The sequence below is a fragment of the Kryptolebias marmoratus genome, linkage group LG8, assembly GCF_001649575.2.
Source record: "Kryptolebias marmoratus isolate JLee-2015 linkage group LG8, ASM164957v2, whole genome shotgun sequence".
Taxonomy (NCBI): domain Eukaryota; kingdom Metazoa; phylum Chordata; class Actinopteri; order Cyprinodontiformes; family Rivulidae; genus Kryptolebias; species Kryptolebias marmoratus.
Window position 1 is genome coordinate 28021828 of NC_051437.1, and position 7856 is coordinate 28029683.

Below are 7856 nucleotides of genomic sequence, written 5' to 3' on the forward strand. Positions count from 1 at the left end.
TGAGGACAGGCACCCTGAGGACAGATGCTGGAGGACAGGTGCCCTGAGGACAGGCGCCCTGAGGACAGACGCTCTGAGGACAGACGCCCTGAGGACAGGCGCTCTGAGGACAGGCGCCCTGAGGACAGACGCTCTGAGGACAGACGCCCTGAGGACAGGCGCTCTGAGGACAGGCGCCCTGAGGACAGGCGCTCTGAAGCCTTGGTGAAGGGTGGCACAGCGGCGCAGTGGTAAGAGCCGTCGCCTCACAGCAAGAAGGTCACAGGATCGATTCTGGTTGGCGTTTACATGCTCTCCCTGAGGTCTCCTGGGTGTCCTCCTACAGAGCAGAAACATGCACGTCACTGGTAACTCTGAAACTGTCCCCAGCCTGATTGGTTGTTTGTCTCGTTTGTCTCTACGTGTCCCCATTTGCAGACTGGGGACACGTCCACGGTGTCCCCCGCCTAGGAACGAGGCTGTTCAAGCTGCCGTGGACGTGTCAGCCCTCGTGTCTTTCAAGAGATCCAAGTTATTTGCAAACATCTGTTTAAACCCTCAAACTGCAAACCTTTTTACTCCTCATTCTTAGAAATACAACAAAACAAGCCCTGATGTTGCCTTCAGGAGGTAACCCTTAGGGATTTTTTTCTTTGGTTTAAACATGCACGCATTCTTTGACAACAATATGGCCGTGCGTGTGCGTGTCTGTTGGTCTGAGCTGAAGTCCAAACCATGAATTAGTCTCGGCCGGAAGAAGCTGGGGGCGGCTCGGTTTGCGGACGTTTACGGTCGAAGATCCGTGACCGGAGGCGTAAGTTTCCTCCAGGTGAGCAAAAAAAAAACTCAACGGTCCGGGAAAATCTGCCCAAATCTGCCCAAATGTCCCGAACGACTTGTGTTTACTTCCAGCTGCCCCTCCATGTTTGCAGCGGATCATCTCTGAAACCAACAGACGTTCCTCTATTCCCGAGTCAGGCGAGTGCTTGAGGTTAAGTACAAGTCTATCAGTGTGTGAGTGACGACCCCCCCGCCCCAAACCAACGCTGTGTTTACTGCTCAGAGAAAAGCCTATTAATAAATCTGCTGCAGACAGCCAGGAGGAAGTGGCCTGGGGGCTGTAAACTCAGTCTGCAAGGGAAGGATGGATGAAGGGGGACAAATGGACGGAGCGCAATAGCAGAAACCGAGGAAGGAAACGGGGAAGGAAAGAAATTAATACGCGTGGAAACGAAAGAGGGGAGGGAGAAAACGCAGCGAAGAAGAAGGGAAGCGTAAACCGTGGGTACCGGCAGATGGATGGATATAGGTTGTGAGAAGCCGCAGCTGCGCCGCTCCTCCTAGAAAAAGGCCCAGAAGGAAAAGAGGCATTATGTGGTTTCAGCATCCAGCATATTTCTGACTGCAGGACCCGTCAGACGGTCCGGAGGTCCAAAACGTGAGTAAACGAGGGCATGTGTTCCTGTCGTATTCACTCTGGGCCCGACGTGCAGTTATTTTAACTTTAATTAGCCTTGTAAATATCTCCGTGGAGCGCGGCGCTGCACCTTCGGTATCTGCTTCCAATCAGCATCTTCCGCAGAAAAAAGGCATCATCACGTAAAGGTACGTCGTGCTGAATGGGTTTCTTTATCCTGAATAAAAACCTGTTCATCTCACCAAACATTCAAATGTTTGTTGTCGTTTTGTTAAATGTGTCCTTTAATTGATGATTCATGATTGGCTGCTGAATCCGAAGTGACTCAAAACAGGTCAATAATAACGACATCCGTGGCAGAGCCATTTAAGATCAAAAAGTTGGACGATTCTGATGTTTCGCTGCACACTTACACTCAGATTTGTTGCCTAAACTATGCAGATAAAAGCGCCGTGTTTACATTGAGTGCGTACCCGCGCACTGATGGAGTAAACTTAAAACGGCGCCACTTGAAATGAATCCTCAGTCCGCACATTCTAAAGATTTGAGGGATCTGTAGAAACCTCTGAGGTCAAAGGTCAAGGCTGGTTCTGGTTCTGCTCAGGAACACTTCCACAGATCATCATCCACAGATGCTGCTTAAAGCTCTATCAGGCAGAGAAGAATCCAGCTGTGAACAGATGTGTCTCCTCTGGACCAAAGAGGAGAACTGTTCTGAGGTCCAGCCTGCCTCTCTGATGGTATGGGGGTGCATTAAGCCAGGTTTTAGAGCAACATCTGCTCCCATCCAGGACTGTTGAACAGACAGAATGGGACAACCTCAGGTCCAGATGTTTACAGACTGATGGGAGAAGATGTTTGACCATCTTTCATTGTGAATAAAATACGGGTTTAAGAGATTTGCAAATCATTTCAGGGGTTGTCCTCCTCCATCTAACTCTGTCTTCTGCGTCCTCTGTCCTCCAACTCCCTCCATGTCCTCTCTAACTGCATCCATATCTGTCCTCTTTGTCTCTAACATCCTTCTGTCCCTCCTCTGCACATGTCCAAACCGTCTCTAACTTTGTCTCTCAGTCCTCTAACCTGTGCTGGACCTCTGATGTCCTCATTCCTAATCCTGTCCATCCTCGTCCCTCCCAAGGAGAACCTCAATGTCTTCAGCTCTGACACGTCCTGTTGTGTCTCCAAACCAGACAACACGGCTGGTCTCCATCCTCTCCATCCTGCCTGGACTCTCTTCTTCACCTCTTGACTTCACTCCCTGTCCTCCTGGACAGTGGACCCTACGTCCTTGAAGTCCTGCACCTTTGTAGCCTCCCTGTTCCACCTGCCTCCACCTCTCCAGGTTCTCTTCCACCTGTTCCCTGTTCTCACCACATCTGTAAACATCAGTCCTGTCCTCATCTGTCCGTCCGTCCATCACCAGAGCAAACAGGAAGGAGCTCAGAGCCGATCCTCGATGGACTCCCACAAACGCTGCTTAAAGCTCTATCAGGCAAACTGAAGCTATCTGTCCCTCCTCCACCTCACCACGGTCCTGCTGTCCTCAGACATGTCCTGCTGTCCCCATACATGTTCTGAAAGTGAAAGTCTTCTCCCATGCACTCTCCTGTTGCGGTCAGTCAGTAGTTATTCTACGTGTGCACGAGCAAACGGTGGCGAAATCTGTTGAAGAAACGTGTAGCATCAACCCAACCAAGACTGAAGCGTCTGCGAGTGTCCTCAAGTAAAATTAGGCGTTAAAGAGAAGTACATCGGTTCTTAAGTTTTTAATGGCCGTCTTAAGCTTTTTACCAAGTTGAAAGTTATCTTCCATCAGCTGCCACATGCTTACACCCACACATTCACTCGTTTGAACCAGTTAAAGTCAGTTTTTTTGGTTACACGTAGTAAAATTACTGATATCACGTGAGGTCGTGCTCCGTAAGGGGCGGAGCCTAGGATCTATACGAGTCGACGCTTCCTTTGTTTTGCATAAGATGCTGCAGATCGAAGTCCCAGCGCTGGGCTCGTCTTCATTCTGCTTTATTAGAACAAATAGTTCAACTTTAGTTCTTTTGTAGCGTCTTCCTTTAAAGGGTAAATCTCTGCGTTCTACCTGCCGCTGGGGGTAAAAGGACAGGAAGTGAGCCGAGGTGCGTCTGGAGGAAGCAGAAGAACAAATGTCACAGCGCCGGCTAGTGTCCTGGCATGCAAACTGCAGCAGGTTTCACCGCCGTGCGAAGGCGCGACGTTTGTTCTGTAATGTTTCCACGAGCATGCAGCAGCGCCCGTAACGTCCCGTAACTCTGCTGCGGCTCTCTGAGGAAAAACACCAAATACTCCAACCATTCTAGTGTGAACCCGGTGTCCCCTGCACCCCTGCACCCCTGTCCCCCGTCCCATCCCTGCCTCTGGAAGGTGAAGAAGTACAAAGAAAGGGATCAGAGCCTTTTCCGATTCTTCCCTGATTATTAACCACCGTTTGTCCCCTCGGAGGGCCGTCCCTCCCATTAACCCAACTGATGCTCTTTTCTCATGGAAATCAGCCGGCTGTTGCTGCCGCCTGCAGAGGTGTGTGTGTGTGTGTGTGTGTGGAGGGGGGGGTGGAGATAGATTTTAAGAGGAGAAGACCTCCCTCTGACTCTAAAACCAGGAGCTGAGACACATCTCACAAACAGGCGCATGTGTGTGTGTGTGTGTGTGTGTGTGTGTGTGTGTGTGAGCTCTCGCAGGCGCACACACACTCGTTCAATCACAAAGGCAAACATGAAACGTGCTGACTGCCGACCGCAGGGGTATGGAAGTAATGTACGGCAACGCACGGACGTTAATGAGAAGAAGCTGGCTCCGCGGACACGAGGGGAGAAAGTTTTTGTGGAGAGCAGCGAGGCCAGGAATGCTCAGGCAAGAAAAAAAAACATCCAATCATCGGGAGTTTATGGCTGCTCAGAAACGGTTCAGTGGCGGACGGAGCGCCTTCACGTTAACCAATCCAAAGTGTCCGTTTCGTTTTGTTGTTTTTTTTCCCCATACAGTAAAAAAAAAAACAGCTTATAACTTATACCACAGCATCCATCCGCCTCAGAGAACGAGCCAAACGGGTAAAACGTCCCTGCTCCATCCCCGACCGGCCGCTGGTGGCGGGAGAGCAGCAAACATCAACAGATGAGTCCCGACTTGTCCTCGACAAAGGCATCTTCTCGTTCCATTTCCTTGTTATGTAGCCGGAGGCCTTGATGCTCGACTGCAGCCGGCGTGAGGAGAAAAAAACACCTGAACTGATCCGAGGAACTGACCGGCACGCCGCGCTCGGCCAATATCAGTGGCCACGCGTCCGCAGAGTCAGCCGAACCGAATAAATCGTCTGCGAGGACACGACCCGGATGGAATTCTAAACACCGACAGTCACCAGAAGGTCTGAACTCTGAGCCTCAGGGTAACAAAGACCTGCAGCTCAGTCAGTTTCACCGACACTGGACCCAAACTGTGGGGCGGTAGTAGCTGAGAGTCATCCCCGACGCAGACCTCGTCTCAGGACGGCCTGAGTTACGACATTTTTTAGCTCCGACCGAAAAAAAACTGCAACTCTGTCATACTTCGACGTAAAGCGTCTCAGGAATGTCAGATCTTGTGAGAACATGTTTATATTTACTTCTTTAAATAAAACATTAAATGTCTTAATTCTGTAATGTAGCGTAGATGTTCCTCTCGTTTTCAGTCTGCAGGCATCAGTTACATGAAAGCAGCATTTCTCCAAGGAATGCCTATCACCCGCCACCTGAAACGCCCAGAGTCCCCAGCTGAGGTCTGGATCAGTGGGTTTCAGCTCAAAGCGCCTGTCGGGGATGACTCTCAGCTACTGAAGCGCCTCAGCTCACCTGCGTGTCAATAAATTCAATAAATCGAATGTTTCTGCTCAGGTGAGTTACCTGCGGCGGGCGGCGATCAACACGCCAGAGTTGGAGGACCGCGACTCGCCGAACACGAGCTGCACGGACCTAAAGACCCGTTTCAGTTTCCGTTTCTCTCAGATCTGTCCGGCGGTTCCTCAGCTTCGGCACCTGACGGAACGTGGGTTCTCCAGAGCACGAATCGGAACTCAGGAACGACAGGAACCGACCGCCGACGGACCCAGAACGGGAGCTCATCTGAGAGCGAATCAACATTTAATCTAACTTCAGCTGCGACGCTCCAGTCCAGATTATTCCTGCAGGGGAACCGATCAGCCGACAGAAATATTTACTTTAATTTTAACGTTTTTTAACGCTGAAAACCCGCCGGTTGGGTTTGTGACGATCCAACGGGCTGAAAACTGAAAGGAAAACGCTAAAAAACCCAAAAACACTTCAGCATCGGCGCGAGGAAACCTCTCTGAAAAGTGGCAGCCATCTTTAACTTTTTCTACATTTCTACAGGCTGTTATCAAATCAAGACTTAGACTTTCAGATCAAACATGGAAAATAAATCCAAAAAAATAAACTTTGTTGTTGTTAAAACAACAAAACTGGATTTCTAAAACAAACAAACATTAAAATTGAATTTAAAACGAGCAGAAACAGCTTTTAAACTACAGATATTTATTATAAAATGGTTTTTAAAGCTTTCAATCGAAGACGAGCTTCTTTAAAACAGTCCTAATTAACATTTTATTCACTTTTAGGCTTTTTGTTGCTCCTTAAACAACCAGAAAGCTTCACTTGTTTCGTTTTCCTGCTGATATATTTCAGGTTTTAAGTCACCGCTTCAGTAAGTGTGAGGAAATCTTTCCTTTTTTGTGTGTCTGGAGACTTTTTGTTTGTTTGTTCTTGATTTTTTTTCTCCTGATTTCCTGGAAGAAGAGATGATTTATCTGCACAGGACTTCCCGCTGAGATAAACGTTCAGTAGAAGCTGTTTTTGTTTTTAAAAAAGATATTTTTAAACACAATAATAAGTGGTAAAGTTGAAGTTTAAAGCATCTTTTTTAAAACTCTGCACCGGAGGTTTGAGGCGGTTCTGGACACGAACCCTTCCTGTCACCTTTTTCTGGATCTGAAATAATCTGGATAATCTGGAGGAAATTAAAGCCGAGGTTCTGAGACGAATATCTCCCCCGAGGAGACCGCCACAATCGCAGGATGTCTGATGTCACTGAAACGCCTCGGACGACCCCGGGAGTTCACCGCCAGTTCGCGGGGAAGCCAACGACGGCGAAAGGAGCGGAAAACCGGAGCCGATTCTGCAGCAACAAGTGCACCGACCGAGGATGAACCCGACAACCCCTTCCTCCTCCTCAAAGTTGTTGTTGTTGTTGTTTACTGTTTACATTTGACCTGAGGCAGGAGAACAAACATCTGAGCTCAGCCTGGAGGCAGAACCAGAAACTGCTGGGTTTGAAGCCAAAGAGAGGAGAAAAAAAACAAAAAAATCAGGAGGTTTCTGCAAAGTTTTCTCCTCTGGATGGAAAGCAACAAACAGGAGGAGGAGGAGGAAGGCTCCTAAAAGTTGCAAAAAAAACATCAAAACATCAACAACAACAAAGTGCACGAGCGGAACCGCTTCTTCTTCTTCCAACGCGTCCGCGGAGCAGCAGCGGTTCGGCTGGAGGTTCGGATCCTCCAGAGAGAGAGACGAGAAGTTTTACACAGAAAAACAAAAAGTAAACAAAATACAACAAAAAATGCAAAAAGAGCCCGAGCGGAAAGCGGGTTCGGAACGGGTCCCCGCACGAGCCCGGACCGAACCCGCACACATGCACGCGTGAGGAGAGAGAGAGAGAGAGAGAACCTGAGCAGTTTTTAACTCACCCAAAAAGTTTCCAGCTCCGCACGCAGACCCGGAAAAAACAGCCCGAACCGGACCGGGACGGGACGGGACGGTCCGAACGCGCTCCGTCCGCCGCGGCTGCCCTGGCTCGGCTCGACCCGCGGCTCGGTTCTGGTCCTGGTTCTGGTCCTGGTCCTGGTTTCCCCCCGCAGTTCGTGCTGATAGCCGAGGCCTGAGAGAGAGTCTAAGCTGCGGGCGGGGAGGATTGTGGGAGAGTGACGTCATCCCACCTTCACCAACTTTTTTTTTTTTTTTTTTTTTTTCTGAACCAGAACCCTGCAGCTCTCCGGGTCTCCAGAACCGGTCCTTTGCCCGTGACCCAGTTAGAACCACCTGCAGCCCGCGCTCAGCCCGCAGCCGCAACTTTCACTTCCTTCAGAACAACAAAGAGAAAACTTTTTGTTTAATTTTTATTTTCATTTTTCTGCAGAACTGTTGGAGCATTTTTGTGTAAAAACAAACTTTATTTAAAAAACAAAAAACAAATCTGATCAGATTAAACCCAAAAAATAACAAAAAAATCTAATTAAATTAAAGACGCCAGAAAGAAAAACAAAGTTACTTAAAAACCCAAATAAATAGTTTTATTATTTTATTTATCATAAATAATCTGCCTAATTTCTTTAAGCAGCTCTTAAAGAGCCTAAAGTGAGAAGAAATGAGAGAAAAATCCT

The 7856-nt window shown here is 48.6% G+C and overlaps 1 protein-coding gene across 1 annotated transcript in view; it reads right to left on the reverse strand.

Moving 5' to 3' along the window:
• The window catches only part of plagl2 (pleiomorphic adenoma gene-like 2), a 62045-nt gene extending 54541 nt beyond the window's left edge, over window positions 1-7504 (reverse strand). The window contains exon 1 of the mRNA XM_037976878.1: window positions 7164-7504. The gene's annotated coding sequence lies outside the window, so the exon portion shown is untranslated. The remainder of the gene's footprint in view (window positions 1-7163) is intronic.
• Between the last annotated feature and the right edge of the window lie 352 nt (window positions 7505-7856).